The sequence below is a fragment of the Salvelinus namaycush genome, unplaced genomic scaffold (assembly GCF_016432855.1).
Source record: "Salvelinus namaycush isolate Seneca unplaced genomic scaffold, SaNama_1.0 Scaffold245, whole genome shotgun sequence".
In the NCBI taxonomy this organism is placed as follows: domain Eukaryota; kingdom Metazoa; phylum Chordata; class Actinopteri; order Salmoniformes; family Salmonidae; genus Salvelinus; species Salvelinus namaycush.
The window spans coordinates 195,712-213,646 of record NW_024059286.1 but is presented as its reverse complement, the minus strand read 5'-3'; positions in this window follow the sequence as shown (position 1 = coordinate 213,646).

The following is a 17,935-nucleotide window of genomic DNA, read 5'->3' as shown; positions in this document are numbered from 1 at the left end:
ATGGAGTGGTGGCTGAACGATGACACTATCAACATACAGCTGGCTTGTTATACGCTGCACCGGCAGGATAGAACAGCGGCGTCTGGTAAGACAAGTGGCGGCAGACTATGTATTTTTGTAAATAACAGCTGGTGCACAATATCTAAGGAAGTCTCGAGCTATTGCTCGCCTGAGGTAGAGTATCTCATGATAAGCTGTAGACCAAACTATCTACCTAGAGTGTTCATCTGTATTCTTCATAGTTGTTTACATACCACCACAGCCTCAGGCTGGTACAAAGACATCATTGAATGAGCTGTATTCTACCATAAGCAAACAAGAAAATGCTCACCCAGAGGCGACACTCCTAATGGCCAGGGACTTAATGCAGGGAAACTTAAATCCGTTTTACCTCAAACATACAAGTATTTCACACCATTTTAAAGATACACTTCTTGTTAATCCCACCACAGTGTCCGATTTCAAACAGGCTTTACGGCGAAAGCACCATAAACGATTATGTTAGGTGAGTGCCTATTCACAGAAAAACAGAGCCATTTTCCAGTCAAAGAGAGCAGTAACAAAAAGCAGAAATATGGGTCCTCAGATCCTCTAAAGTTTCTACAGCTGCACCATCGAGAGCATCCTGACTGGTTGTATGTTAAGTTTTTTAAGTTGTATGGTTCCCAATTAGAGGCAGCTGGTTGCCTCTAATTAGGGATGATATTTAGGAAGCCCTTTCTCCCACCTGCTTTGTGGGATTTTGTTTCAGTTAGTGTCTATGTGCGGTACTTCACGGTCGTTGGATGTTGTTTTTGTTGTTTCACTGTGAATTAAAATGACGTGGAACTCAACTCAGGCTGCGCCTTGGTCCGCTCTGTACGACGATCGTGACAATATAGATATTAAACCTTCATCTGAAGGTAACCCATACAAACCTATGGAAGTATGGAGGTATATATAGATATTAAACCTTCAGGCGTTAAGTATCATCCTGTTCAATCATTTCATTAAAAAGTAATCGTCCATATGCAGCTTTCAGTTGTAATACCCACATACAGTTGGGTCCAATACAGCGGGGTCCAATACAGTTGGGTCCAATACAGTTGGGTCCAATACAGCGGGGTCCAATACAGTGGGGTCCAATACAGTGGGGTCCAATACAGCGGGGTCCAATACGGTGGGGTCCAATACAGTTGGGTCCAATACAGTTGGGTCCAATACAGCGGGGTCCAATACAGTTGGGTCCAATACAGTGGGGTCCAATACAGCGGGGTCCAATACAGTTGGGTCCAATACAGTTGGGTCCAATACAGCGGGGTCCAATACAGCGGGGTCCAATACAGTGGGGTCCAATACAGCGGGGTCCAATACAGCGGGGTCCAATACAGTGGGGTCCAATACAGTGGGGTCCAATACAGTTGGGTCCAATACAGTTGGGTCCAATACAGCGGGGTCCAATACAGCGGGGTCCAATACAGCGGGGTCCAATACAGCGGGGTCCAATACAGTGGGGTTCAATACAGCGGGGTCCAATACGGTGGGGTCCAATACAGTGGGGTCCAATACAGTGGGGTCCAATACGGCGGGGTCCAATACGGTGGGGTCCAATACAGTGGGGTCCAAAATTATTGACACCCTTGATAAAGATGAGCAAAAATAACTGTAAAAGAATAATTCAAATGCTGAGCTTTATTCTAAGCTTAAAAAAGGGTAAATTATATTATTTAAAATTTATACAATTGGTCGAGAAAGAGATTTTGTTAAACAAATAACCATTTTTATCTCTCAAAGGTCCACATTTTGACCCTGTTTTCAATACCTTGTGAGGATAACGGCACTGAGCCTTTTCTATTTTTTTGTTTGAACCCTGACCCTTGACTCTGTACCGTAATACCCTGTGTGTGATTAAGAGGGCAGTCCATAGGTGCAGATGAAGGATATCAAGGATCACCCAATTTAGTATTTATGCTCTGGCAGGTATATGCACATCAATGATGCTTATAAACACTAAAGTCTGGTTGTGGATATTCACTTTTCTGAAACAATTCACTTCATTATAATTGAATTAGTATCGGGTATTCATAATTATGTTACCCAGTGAATAGGCTTCTATGCGCCGTGGCCTCAGGCGTGGTTGCCCAGCCAGGCCATGCATCATGTGTCACATGTTGTTACCCATCATTAGAGGTCCAAAAAGCCTGTCATTGTTTGTTACATACAGTACACTATGGGGCTTAACCACATATAACGCTGCACCGGCTAGATAGAACAGAACACTCCAGGAAAACGAGGGGGGGCGGGCTGTGCATATTTGTAAACATCATCTGGTGCACGAAATCTAAGGAAGTCTCTAGATTTTGCTCGCCTGAAGTAGAGTATCTTATGATAAACTGCAGACCACACTATTTGCCTAGAAAGTTTTCATTTATACTTTTCGTGGCTGTTTATTTACAACCACAGACAGATGCTGGCACTAAGACAGCACTCAGTCAGCTGTATAAGGAAATACGCAAACAGGAAACCTCTCACCCAGAGGCGGCGCTCCTAGTGGCCGTAGACTTTAATACAGGGAAACTTAAATCAGTTCTACCTCATTTCTATCAACATGTTAACTTCTCTAGGGTAGGGGGCAGCATTTTCACGTTTGGATGAAAAGCATACCCAAATTCAACTGCCAGCTACTCATCCCCAGGAGATAAGATATGCATATTATTGGTAGATTTAGATAGAAAACATTCTGAAGTTTCTAAAACTGTTTGAACCATGTCTGTGAGTATAACAGAACTTATTTAGCAGGCGAAACCCCGAGGACAAACCATTCAGATTTGTTTTTGTTTTGAGGTCACTCTCTTTTCAATTTTTTATTTTATTTTAGGCAAAGTTTACAGGTAACCTTTGAGATATTTTGTCGTCACGTTTGAGCAAGTTGGAACCTGTGTTTTTCTGGATCAAACGCGCCAAATAAATGGACATTTTGGATATATATCGACGGAATTAATCGAACAAAAGGACCATTTGTGATGTTTATGGGACATATTGGAGTGCCAACAACAGAAGCTCGTCAAAGGTAAGGCATGAATTATATTTGTATTTATGCGTTTTGTGTCACGCCTGCAGGGTTAAAATATGCTTCCCTCTTTGTTTACTATTGTGCTATACTCAGATAATAGCATCGTATGCTTTCGCCGAAAAGCCTATTTGAATTCTAGGCAACGCGAGCTGCCTAGTGACACGAGCCTACCAGACGAGCTAAATCACTTCTATGTTCGCTTTGAGGAAAACAACACTGAGGCACGCAAGAGAGCATCACATGTTCCAGACGACTGTGTGATCACGCTCTCCGTAGCCGACGTGAGTAAGACCTTTGAACAGGTCAACATTCACAAGGGGCCAGATGGATTACCAGGACGTGTGCTCAGGGCATGTGCTGACCAACTGGGAGGTGTCTTCACTGACATTTTCAACATGTCCCTGATTGAGTCTGTAATACCAACATGTTTCAAGCAGACCACCATAGTCCCTAGGCCCAAGAACACTAAGGTAGCCTGCTTAAATGACTACAGACACGTAGCACTCACGTCCGTAGCCATGAAATGCTTTGAAAGGCTGGTAATGGCTCACATCAACACCATTATTCCAGAAACCCTAGACCCACTCCAATTTGCATACTGCCCAAACAGATCCACAGATGATGCAATCTCTATTGCACTCCACACTGCTCTTTCCCACCTGGACAAAAGGAACACCTATGTGAGAATGCTATTCCTTGACTACAGCTCAGCGTTAATTTCCAAAGTACCCACAAAGCTCATCACCATACTAAGGATCCTGGGTCTAAACACCTCCCTCTGCAACTGGATCCTGGACTTCCTGACAGGCTGCCCCCAGGTGGTGAGCGTAGGTAGCAACACATCTGCCACGCTGATCCTCAACACTGGAGCCCCTCAGGGGTACGTGCTCAGTCCCCTCCTGTGCTCCCTGTTCATCCACGACTGCATGGCCAGGCACGACTCCAACACCATCATTAAGTTTGCTGACGACACAACAGTAGTCGGCCGACAACGACAAGACAGCCTATAGGGAGGAGGTCAGAGACGTGGCCTGTGGTGCCAGAATAACAACCTATCCCTCAATGTAACCAAGACTTGGCAGATGATTGTGGACTACAGGAAAAGGAGGACCGAGCACGCCCCCATTATCATTGACGGGGCTGTAGTGGAGCAGGTTGAGAGCTTCAAGTTCCTTGGTGTCCACATCACCAACAAACGAGAATGGTCCAAACACACCAAGACAGCGGTGAAGAGGGCACAACAAAGCCTATTCCCCCTCAGGAAACTGAAAAGATTTGGCATTGGTCCTCAGGTCCTCAAAAGGTCATACAGCTGCAACATCGAGAGCATCCTGACTGGTTGCATCACTGCCTGGTACGGCAAATGCTCGGCCTCCGACCGCAAGGCACTACAGAGGGTAGTGCGTACGGCCCAGTACATCACTGGGGCTAAGCTGCCTGCCATCCAGGACCTCTGCAGCAGGCGTTATCAGAGGAAGGCCCTAAAAATTGTCAAAGACCAGCCACCCTAGTCATAGACTGTTCTCTCTACTACTGCATGGCAAGCGGTACCGGATCGCCACGTCTTTGACCAAAAGGCTTCTCAACAGTTTTTACCCCCAAGCCATAAGAATCCTGAACAGGTCATCAAATGGCTACCTGGACTATTTGCATTGTGTTCCCCCCCCTCAACCCCTCTTTTATGCTGATGCTACTCTCTGTTTATCATATATGCATAGTCACTTTAACTATAATTTCACATACATACTACCTCAATTAGCCCGACTAACCGTTGCCCCTGCACATTGGCTACCCTGACTATCTGCATTTTGTCCCACCACCCGCCAACCCCTCTTTTACACTACTGCTACTCTCTGTTCATCATATATGCATAGTCACTTTAACCATATCTACATGTACATACAACCTCAATCAGCCTGACTAACCGGTGCCTGTATATAGCATCAATACTGTTAAAGCCTCGCTACTGTTATTTTTCACTGTTGTATTTATTTCTTTACTTATCTATTGTTCACCTAATACTTTTTATTTATGTTTTTTATTTAAAATTTGCACGTTTGGATAGAGCCTGTTAGTAAGCATTTCACTGTAATCTACACCTGTTGTATTCGGTGACAAATAAACTTTGATTTACATATATGATAGAGTTTACATTTACCAGACACTCTTATCCAGAGCGAGTGCATAGATTTTCATACCGTGGGAATTGTACCCACAACCCTGACTTTACAAGTGCCATGCTCTTCCAAGTGAGCCACACAGGACTATATGTACCATGTCGTTTTATTCAAGTAACCAACATGTTGTCCTGCAGGCTCCATTCATTCATTAAGGAAATACTGTTAAGCAGTCTTTTCTGATGTGTAGCTAATTTGTTTACTCTGCCTATCATAAATCGCCATCCCTCTTGGATTTCTTGTTGCAAAGTGGGATTAAAATAGGTTCAATTGTAAAAAAAAATTGTCAACAGTCTACACAAAGTACTCTGTAATTCCAAAGTGGAAGAAAATGTTACAATTTTAATTAATGAAAAAGAAAATATATACTGTATGTTAGAAACGATTACAGCTGTGCATTATTTTCTAAATTCTTCAAGCTCTGTCAAATTTGTTTTTGATCATTGCTCAACAGTCATTCTCAAGTCTTGCTATAGATTTTCAATCAGATTTAAATCCAAACTGTAAATAGACCACTCAAACATTCACTGTCTTCTTGGTGCGAAAATAATCACAATTAAATCTATTTCAATCCCACTTTGTAGCACAACAAAATTTGAAATAATCCAAGGGGAGTGAATATATATGATAGTAACTGACCAGATTGAATTTATGGTAAATAAATGTGAGACATAATTTTGCAAACCCCAATCTTCCTCATCTTAAAACATGATGCTGCATTTGGATTGTTCTAGAATAATTATTTATTTGTTTCCTTTGTACACTAAAGTACCAAATAATAATACAATTATTTCATGACTTGAATGAATTGCTTCATGAGGTGTCTTGTCTGTGTGTAGAACATGAACAAACCAGGATCTCTCTGCTCCCTGCAGCAAGTTAGTCTACGTGTTGAGCTACCAAAAAGGATCTCTCTGCTCCCTGCAGCAGGTTAGTCTACGTGTTGAGCTACCAAAAAGGATCTCTCTGCTCCCTGCAGCAGGTTAGTCTACGTGTTGAGCTACCAAAAAGGATCTCTCTGCTCCCTGCAGCAGGTTAGTCTACGTGTTGAGCTACGTCGATGAGCTGGAGGAGAACGTATCATATAATTGACACAGAGCAACACAGAGGAGGGTCGATGAGCTGGAGGAGAACGTATCATATCGTTGAAACAGAGCAATGCAGAGGAGAGAGAGGAGGATCCCTCGTCATCTATTTATACATCCAGGAATGCTCTCATTCCCTGTTCCATCCATCGGACCAGTTACTGCTGGCAGTCTCTCCTCGCGCTAGAATCAGAAGGGGATTGTCCATTGCTAAATCAAGCTCTGGCAAGCTGCTATACCGGCTACCGGCTACCGGCTATAACGGATTGAATCCAGCTTCAGCAGCAGCATGCAGCACGAAGGTGAGCGCTCCACAAATTATATTTTATGGATGCTGCCCACCGGGCACAAACTGGTTGAAGCAATGTAGCTTCAAAGATGTTGTCAATATTTTATGTATATATATATAAATATATTAATATAAATATAATATATAAATATAATATATTGTGACTTGGAATCTTCATGGAAAATAAATGGATTTGAAAAAAATATTTTAATAGTGAAATTTCAAAAAGAGGATAATGTCATCATTGTAACACATTTTCAATATGGACAAACCTTACAAAATAAGTTAAATGTGTACCTTTGAAACAATATCAGATCTTCAGTGTTATATCCACTATAAAAATACACCAACTATAGGCTAGGCAGCAACTCCTACGGGAGAGTTGATCTATTATAGAGAGATCTATAGAGAATAATGTATTGGAGAGTTGATCTATTATAGAGAGATCTATAGAGAATAATGTATTGGAGAGTTGATCTATTATAGAGAGATCTATAGAGAATAATGTTCTGGAGAGTTGATCTATTATAGAGAGATCTATAGAGAATAATGTATTGGAGAGTTGATCTATTATAGAGAGATCTATAGAGAATAATGTTCTGGAGAGTTGATCTATTATAGAGAGATCTATAGAGAATAATGTTCTGGAGAGTTGATCTATTATAGAGAGATCTATAGAGAATAATGTATTGGAGAGTTGATCTATTATAGAGAGATCTATAGAGAATAATGTATTGGATAGTCTACGTGTTGTTAGCAAGTTAGTCTACGTGTTGAGCTAACAAAAAGGATCTCTCTGCTCCCTGCAGCAAGTTAGTCTACGTGTTGATCTATTATAGAGAGATCTATAGAGAATAATGTTCTGGAGAGTTGATCTATTATAGAGAGATCTATAGAGAATAATGTATTGGAGAGTTGATCTATTATAGAGAGATCTATAGAGAATAATGTTCTGGAGAGTTGATCTATTATAGAGAGATCTATAGAGAATAATGTATTGGAGAGTTGATCTATTATAGAGAGATCTATAGAGAATAATGTTCTGGAGAGTTGATCTATTATAGAGAGATCTATAGAGAATAATGTTCTGGAGAGTTGATCTATTATAGAGAGATCTATAGAGAATAATGTATTGGAGAGTTGATCTATTATAGAGAGATTTATAGAGAATAATGTACTGTTTGTAATGCTTTGCTCTATCACATGTCTCAGAACATGGTCATCAATATCATAGATTAGTTTGCTGATAATACAAAATATGACATTGTTTTACTAGTATCATTATTATAACTACACCATATACACAAAAGTATGTCAACACCCCTTCAAATGAGTGGATTCGGCTTTTTCAGGAAGCTATTTCAGTAGAGGAGAGATTGACTTCATCACTACTTTTATTTATGAGAGGTATTGACATGTTGAATGAACCGAGCTGTCTTTCTAAACTACTGGCACACAGCTCAGACACCCATGCATACCCCACAAGACATGCCACCAGAGGTCTCTTCACAATCCCCAAGTCCAGAACAGACTATGGGAGGCACACAGTACTACATAGAGCCATGGCTACATGGAACTCTATTCCACATCAGGTAACTGATGCAGCAGTAGAATCAGATTTAGCCCTCCGTGGGCTCTTGTGTGTCATTTACCAAGTACACTCTGTCAGCCTCTGTCAGCTCGCCTCTGGTTGCCGTCAGATTTAAAAAACATATTAGAATACACCTTATGGAACAACGGGGACTGTGAAGCAACAGAAACATTGGCACAGACACACACACACACACACACACACACACACACACACACACACACACACACACACACACACACACACACACACACACACACACACACACACACACACACACACACACACACACACACACACACACACACAATAACATACGCACTATACATACACATGGATTTAGTACTGTATATATGTGGTAGTGGTGGATTAGGGGCCTGAGGGCACACAGTGTGTTGTGAAATCTGTGAATGTAATGTTTTTAAAATTGTATAAACTGCCTTAATTTTGCTGGACCCCAGGATGCTTTCGCAGCAGCTAATGGGGATCCATAATAAATACAAACAATTGGCAGTAGAATGAATGGCCTTACTGGACAGCTCAGTGACTTTCAATGTGGCACTGTCATGGGATGTTTCTAATTTCTGTCCTGCTAGAGCTGACCTGGTCAACTGGAAGTACTATGATTGTGAAGTGCACACGTCTAGGAGCAACCACCACTCAGCCGGCAAAGTGGTAGGCCACAAAAGCAGAACATGATCACCGAGTGCTGAAGCGTGTAGCGCGTAAAAATCATCTGTCCTCAGTTTCAACACTCACTACTGAATTCCAAACTGCCTCTGAAAGCAACGTCAGCACAAGAGCTGTTCAGTGAGAGCTTCATGAAATGCAAACGTAAGATCACCATGCGCAATGCCGAGCGTCTGCTGGAGTGGTGTAAAGCTCGCCACCATTAGACAATGGCGCGTTCTCTGGAAGGATGAATCATGCTGTTCTGGGGCTGTTTTTCATGGTTCAGGCTAGGCCCCTTAGTTCCAGTGACGGGAAATCTTAATGCTACAACATACAATGACATTCTAGACGATTCTGTGCTTCCAAATATGGGGAAGGCCCTTTCTCTAAGAGTTTCAGCATGACAATGCCCATGCTCACAAAACGAGGACTATCCAGAAATGGTTTGTCGAGATCGGTGTGGAAGAACTTGACTTACCTGCACTGAGACCTGACCTCAACCCCATCGGACACCTTTGGGATGAATTGGAACGCCGACTGCGAGCCAGGTCTAATCGCACAACATCAGTGCCTGACCTCACTAATGCTCTTGTCGCTGAATGAAAGCAAGTCCCCGCAGCAATGTTCCAACATTTATTGGAAAGCCTTCCCAGAAGGTGGCAGGTAGCCTAGTGGTTAGAGCGTTGAACTAGTAACCGAAAGGTTGCAAGTTCGAATTCCTGAGCTGACAAGGTAAAAATCTGTAGTTCTGCTCTGAACCCACTGTTCCTAGGCCGTCATTGAAAATAAAAAAAAATGCTCTTAACTGGCTTTCTTAGTTAAATAAAGGTTAAATAAAGAAAGAGTGGAGGCTGTTATAGCAGCAAAGGGGGGACCAACTCCATATTAATGCCTTCCCTGAAGAGTGGAGGCTGTTATAGCAGCAAAGGGGGGACCAACTCCATATTAATGCCTTCCCTGAAGAGTGGAGGCTGTTATAGCAGCAAAGGGGGGACCAACTCCATATTAATGACTTCCCTGAAGAGTGGAGGCAGTTATAGCAGCAAAGGGGGGACCAACTCCATATTAATGCCTTCCCTGAAGAGTGGAGGCTGTTATAGCAGCAAAGGGGGGACCAACTCCATATTAATGCCTTGCCTGAAGAGTGGAGGCTGTTATAGCAGCAAAGGGGGGACCAACTCCATATTAATGCCTTCCCTGAAGAGTGGAGGCTGTTATAGCAGCAAAGGGGGGACCAACTCCATATTAATGCCTTCCCTGAAGAGTGGAGGCTGTTATAGCAGCAAAGGGGGGACCAACTCCATATTAATGCCTTCCCTGAAGAGTGGAGGCTGTTATAGCAGCAAAGGGGGACCAACTCCATATTAATGCCTTCCCTGAAGAGTGGAGGCTGTTATAGCAGCAAAGGGGGGACCAACTCCATATTAATGCCTTCCCTGAAGAGTGGAGGCTGTTATAGCAGCAAAGGGGGGACCAACTCCATATTAATGCCTTCCCTGAAGAGTGGAGGCTGTTATAGCAGCAAAGGGGGGACCAACTCCATATTAATGCCTTCCCTGAAGAGTGGAGGCTGTTATAGCTGCAAAGGGGGGACCAACTCCATATTAATGCCTTCCCTGAAGAGTGGAGGCTGTTATAGCAGCAAAGGGGGGACCAACTCCATATTAATGCCTTCCCTGAAGAGTGGAGGCTGTTATAGCAGCAAAGGGGGGACCAACTCCATATTAATGCCTTCCCTGAAGAGTGGAGGCTGTTATAGCAGCAAAGGGGGGACCAACTCCATATTAATGCCTTCCCTGAAGAGTGGAGGCTGTTATAGCAGCAAAGGGGGGACCAACTCCATATTAATGCCTTCCCTGAAGAGTGGAGGCTGTTATAGCAGCAAAGGGGGGACCAACTCCATATTAATGCCTTCCCTGAAGAGTGGAGGCTGTTATAGCAGCAAAGGGGGGACCAACTCCATATTAATGCCTTCCCTGAAGAGTGGAGGCTGTTATAGCAGCAAAGGGGGGACCAACTCCATATTAATGCCTTCCCTGAAGAGTGGAGGCTGTTATAGCAGCAAAGGGGGGACCAACTCCATATTAATGCCTTCCCTGAAGAGTGGAGGCTGTTATAGCAGCAAAGGGGGGACCAACTCCATATTAATGCCTTCCCTGAAGAGTGGAGGCTGTTATAGCAGCAAAGGGGGGACCAACTCCATATTAATGCCTTCCCTGAAGAGTGGAGGCTGTTATAGCAGCAAAGGGGGGACCAACTCCATATTAATGACTTCCCTGAAGAGTGGAGGCTGTTATAGCAGCAAAGGGGGGACCAACTCCATATTAATGCCTTCCCTGAAGAGTGGAGGCTGTTATAGCAGCAAAGGGGGGACCAACTCCATATTAATGCCTTCCCTGAAGAGTGGAGGCTGTTATAGCAGCAAAGGGGGGACCAACTCCATATTAATGCCTTCCCTGAAGAGTGGAGGCTGTTATAGCAGCAAAGGGGGGACCAACTCCATATTAATGCCTTCCCTGAAGAGTGGAGGCTGTTATAGCAGCAAAGGGGGGACCAACTCCATATTAATGCCTTCCCTGAAGAGTGGAGGCTGTTATAGCAGCAAAGGGGGGACCAACTCCATATTAATGCCTTCCCTGAAGAGTGGAGGCTGTTATAGCAGCAAAGGGGGGACCAACTCCATATTAATGCCTTCCCTGAAGAGTGGAGGCTGTTATAGCAGCAAAGGGGGGACCAACTCCATATTAATGCCTTCCCTGAAGAGTGGAGGCTGTTATAGCAGCAAAGGGGGGACCAACTCCATATTAATGCCTTCCCTGAAGAGTGGAGGCTGTTATAGCAGCAAAGGGGGGACCAACTCCATATTAATGCCTTCCCTGAAGAGTGGAGGCTGTTATAGCAGCAAAGGGGGGACCAACTCCATATTAATGCCTTCCCTGAAGAGTGGAGGCTGTTATAGCAGCAAAGGGGGGACCAACTCCATATTAATGCCTTCCCTGAAGAGTGGAGGCTGTTATAGCAGCAAAGGGGGGACCAACTCCATATTAATGCCTTCCCTGAAGAGTGGAGGCTGTTATAGCAGCAAAGGGGGGACCAACTCCATATTAATGACTTCCCTGAAGAGTGGAGGCTGTTATAGCAGCAAAGGGGGGACCAACTCCATATTAATGCCTTCCCTGAAGAGTGGAGGCTGTTATAGCAGCAAAGGGGGGACCAACTCCATATTAATGCCTTCCCTGAAGAGTGGAGGCTGTTATAGCAGCAAAGGGGGGACCAACTCCATATTAATGCCTTCCCTGAAGAGTGGAGGCTGTTATAGCAGCAAAGGGGGGACCAACTCCATATTAATGCCTTCCCTGAAGAGTGGAGGCTGTTATAGCAGCAAAGGGGGGACCAACTCCATATTAATGCCTTCCCTGAAGAGTGGAGGCTGTTATAGCAGCAAAGGGGGGACCAACTCCATATTAATGCCTTCCCTGAAGAGTGGAGGCTGTTATAGCAGCAAAGGGGGGACCAACTCCATATTAATGCCTTCCCTGAAGAGTGGAGGCTGTTATAGCAGCAAAGGGGGGACCAACTCCATATTAATGCCTTCCCTGAAGAGTGGAGGCTGTTATAGCAGCAAAGGGGGGACCAACTCCATATTAATGCCTTCCCTGAAGAGTGGAGGCTGTTATAGCAGCAAAGGGGGGACCAACTCCATATTAATGCCTTCCCTGAAGAGTGGAGGCTGTTATAGCAGCAAAGGGGGGACCAACTCCATATTAATGCCTTCCCTGAAGAGTGGAGGCTGTTATAGCAGCAAAGGGGGGACCAACTCCATATTAATGCCTTCCCTGAAGAGTGGAGGCTGTTATAGCAGCAAAGGGGGGACCAACTCCATATTAATGCCTTCCCTGAAGAGTGGAGGCTGTTATAGCAGCAAAGGGGGGACCAACTCCATATTAATGCCTTCCCTGAAGAGTGGAGGCTGTTATAGCAGCAAAGGGGGGACCAACTCCATATTAATGCCATCCCTGAAGAGTGGAGGCTGTTATAGCAGCAAAGGGGGGACCAACTCCATATTAATGCCTTCCCTGAAGAGTGGAGGCTGTTATAGCAGCAAAGGGGGGACCAACTCCATATTAATGCTCATGATTTTGGAATGAGATGTTCAATGAGTAGATGTGCATGTAGTGTATATTGAAAAGTGGTGACGCATCTCTGCGTGCCTGGCAGACATCTCAACTTGGATATTGGCCCTCAAACTCAACCTCTTCCTCCCAGGGAAGGCCTGCTCACTCCAAGACCTTAACGATTAACAATCAACAACTCCACAGTATCCCCCTCCCAGAGTGCAAAGAACCGTGACCCTGGACAACACCTTGTCAAACATCAAAGCAGTGACTCGCTCCTGCAGGTTCCTTCTCTACAACATCCGTAGAGCACAACCTCACACAGTAAGTGTTGCAGGTCGTCTACCTTCTAGACTTCTAACTCTGTTGGCTGGGCTCCCTGTTTGTTCCAGCAAACCTCTGCAACTTATCCAAAACTCAGAAGCCTGCCTGGTGTTCAACCTTCCAAAGTTCTCCCGTCTCACACCGTTCCTCTGCACACTCCATTAGCTTCCAGTCTTCAGGACCCTGGTGCAACAAGGGAAACCCTACACCCCCAACCCAAGTAATCCATCCTGACACCCATGGTCTCTGGGCCCTCCCAACCCTACGGAAGGGCACCTCCCGCTCAACCCAGTCCAAGCTCTTCTTTGTCCTGGCACCCCAATGGTGGAACAAGCTTCCCACTAAAGTCTAAAGGATAGCGGAGTTCCTGTCTGCCAATCTTCTGAAAATGTCTGAAACCTCTTTGAAATGTATCTTAAATAACTACCACAGAGTAAAAAAAGTACTTATCTCTTCCTACTAGCTCTGACTGATAAAGACTTTGTTGAGTGAAAATGTACTTTCTATGATTGTGATATGTTGTTGTTCACCTAGCTGTCTTAAGATGAATGCATAAATAAGAGTAAATGACTCAAGTATCAAATGTAAGTAAATAATGATCAGTCATGAACACAGTCATTTCCGAATGTGCTATTATCAATGCTATGCAATAATAACTGTACAACCATCACTAACAGAGGTTTTAGTAAGGCCAGGATTCACTCAGATCAGCGGTAACCGTTGATAGCCGAAAAAAACAATAGCTTATCATTGCCTTCTGTTCAGGCGATGTCAGAGGTGTACCTGCGTCGGAGATGGTGTGTGGCTACTCTTATGGTCTTTGTCAAGAAACCACACCTACAGTTGAAGTCGGAAGTTTACATACACTTAGGTTGGAGTCATTAAAACTCGTTTTTCAACCACTCCACAAATTTCTTGTTAACAAACTATAGTTTTGGCAAGTCGGTTAGGACATCTACTTTGTGCATGACACAAGTCATTTTTCCTACAATTGTTTACAGACAGATTATTTCATTTATAATTCACTGTATCACAATTCCAGTGGGTCAGACGTTTACATACACATACACTTGACTAAGCCTTTAAACAGCTTGGAAAATTCCAGGAAATTATGTCATGGCTTGAGAAGCTTCTGACATCATTTGAGTCAATTGGAGGTGTACCTGTGGATGTATTTCAAGACCTACCTTCAATCTCAGTGCCTTTTTGCTTGACATCATGGGGAAATCAAAATAAATCAGCCAAGACCTCAGAAAAATAATTGTAGACCTACACAACTCTGGTTCATCCTTGGGAGCAATTTCCAAACACCTGAAGGTACCACGTTCATCTGTACAAACAATAGTATGCAAGTATAAACACCATGGGACCACGCAGCCATCATACCCTCAGGAAGGAGACGCGTTCTGTTTCCTAGAGATAAACGTACTTTGTTGCGAAAAGTGAAAATCAATTCCAGAACAACAACAAAGGACCTTGTGAAGATGCTGGAGGTACAAAAGTATCTATATCCACAGTAAAACGAGTCCTATATCGACATAATCTAAAAGGCCGCTCAGCAAGGAAGAAGCCACTGCTCCAAAACCGCCATAAAAAAGCCAGACTATGGTTTGCAACTGCACATGGGGACAAAGATCGTACTTTTTGGAGAAATGTCCTCTAGTCTTATGAAACAAAAATAGAACTGTTTGGCCATAATGACCATCGTTATGCTTGGAGGAAAAAGGGGGAGGCTTGCAAGCTGAAGAACACCATTCCAACCGTGAAGCATGGGGGTGGCAGCATCATGTTGTGGGGGTGCTTTGCTGCAGGAGGGACTGGTATACTTCACAAAATAGATGGCATCATGAGGTAGGAAAATGATTTGGCTATATTGAAGCAATATCTCTAGACATCAGTCAGGAAGTTAAAGCTTGGTCGCAAATGGGTCTTCCAAATGGACAATGACCCCAAGCATACTTCCAAAGTTGTGGCAAAAGACAAAAGGACAACAAATCAAGGTATTGGAGTGTCCATCACAAAGCCCTGACCTCAATCCTATAGAAAATGTGTGGGCAGAACTGAAAAAGCGTGTGTGAGCAAGGAGGCCAACAAACCTGACTCAGTTAAACCAGCTCTGTCAGGAGGAATGGGCCAAAATTCCCCCAACCTATTGTGGGAAGCTTGTGGAAGGCTACCTGAAACATTTGACCCAAGTTAAACAATTTAAAGGCAATGATACCAAATACTAATTGAGTGTATGTAAACTTCTGACCCACTGGGAATGTGATGAAAGACAAAAAAGCTGAAATAAATAATTCTCTCTACTATTACTCTGACATTTCACATTCTTAAAATAAAGTAGAGATCCTAACTGACCTAGGACAGTGAATTTGAACTAGGATTAAATGTCAGGAATTGTGAAAAACTGAGTTTAAATGTATCTGGCTAAGGTGTATGTAAACTTCCGACTTCAACTGTTTATCTCACCGGCATTAAAAGTTCAGAGTTATGGAAATAATGAAATCATTCAAATCAAATAATAAGGATTTATTTCAGCCAAAAGTGTTCGAACTTGTAACACGGCTGCATGGGATACCTACTAATGCAACTCGGCAACAGGTATAACGGCGGGAGCTGCTTGTGGTTTTGACAGCTCCAAAGCTCAGACACCTCTGACACCACCTGAACAAAAACAACAATAAGCTATGCATTTGTCGGTTACCGCAGGTTACCACAGATCTGATTGAACCTCGGCCCAAATCACTATTCAGTAATGTTCCAAATTTACAGAGACAACTAGACTATCAGTAGAGTTACCTCGACACCTACGGTACACTATCAGCAGAGATACCTATAGACGTACACTATCACAAGTGTTACCATCAATCGAGTTACCTAGACACCTACACTACCAGTAGAGTTACCATCCTAGACACCTACACTACCAGTAGAGTTACCATCCTAGACACCTACACTATCAGTAGAGTTACCATCCTAGACACCTACACTATCAGTAGAGTTACCTAGACACCTACACTATCAGTAGAGTTACCATCCTAGACACCTACACTACCAGTAGAGTTACCTAGACACCTACACTATCAGTAGAGTTACCATCCTAGACACCTACACTACCAGTAGAGTTACCATCCTAGACACCTACACTACCAGTAGAGTTACCATCCTAGACACCTACACTATCAGTAGAGTTACCATCCTAGACACCTACACTATCAGTAGAGTTACCTAGACACCTACACTATCAGTAGAGTTACCATCCTAGACACCTACACTACCAGTAGAGTTACCATCCTAGACACCTACACTACCAGTAGAGTTACCATCCTAGACACCTACACTACCAGTAGAGTTACCATCCTAGACACCTACACTACCAGTAGAGTTACCATCCTAGACACCTACACTACCAGTAGAGTTACCATCCTAGACACCTACACTACCAGTAGAGTTACCATCCTAGACACCTACACTATCAGTAGAGTTACCATCCTAGACACCTACACTATCAGTAGAGTTACCTAGACACCTACACTATCAGTAGAGTTACCATCCTAGACACCTACACTATCAGTAGAGTTACCTAGACACCTACACTATCAGTAGAGTTACCATCCTAGACACCTACACTACCAGTAGTGTTACCTAGACACCTACACTACCAGTAGAGTTACCATCCTAGACACCTACACTACCAGTAGTGTTACCTAGACACCTACACTACCAGTAGAGTTACCATCCTAGACACCTACACTACCAGTAGAGTTACCATCCTAGACACCTACACTACCAGTATAGTTACCATCCTAGACACCTACACTACCAGTAGAGTTACCATCCTAGACACCTACACTATCAGTAGAGTTACCATCCTAGACACCTACACTACCAGTAGAGTTACCATCCTAGACACCTACACTACCAGTAGAGTTACCATCCTAGACACCTACACTACCAGTAGAGTTACCATCCTAGACACCTACACTACCAGCAGAGTTATTATCCTAGACACCTACACTATCAGTAGAGTTACCTAGACACCTACACTACCAGTAGAGTTACCATCCTAGACACCTACACTATCAGTAGAGTTACCATCCTAGACACCTACACTATCAGTAGAGTTACCATCCTAGACACCTACACTACCAGTAGAGTTACCTAGACACCTACACTACCAGTAGAGTTACCATCCTAGACACCTACACTATCAGTAGAGTTACCATCCTAGACACCTACACTATCAGTAGAGTTACCATCCTAGACACCTACACTATCAGTAGAGTTACCATCCTAGACACCTACACTATCAGTAGAGTTACTATCCTAGACACCTACACTACCAGTAGAGTTACTATCCTAGACACCTACACTACCAGTAGAGTTACCATCCTAGACACCTACACTATCAGTAGAGTTACCATCCTAGACACCTACACTACCAGTAGAGTTACTATCCTAGACACTTACACTACCAGTAGAGTTACCATCCTAGACACCTACACTATCAGTAGAGTTACTATCCTAGACACCTACACTACCAGTAGAGTTACTATCCTAGACACCTACACTACCAGTAGAGTTACTATCCTAGACACCTACACTACCAGTAGAGTTACTATCCTAGACA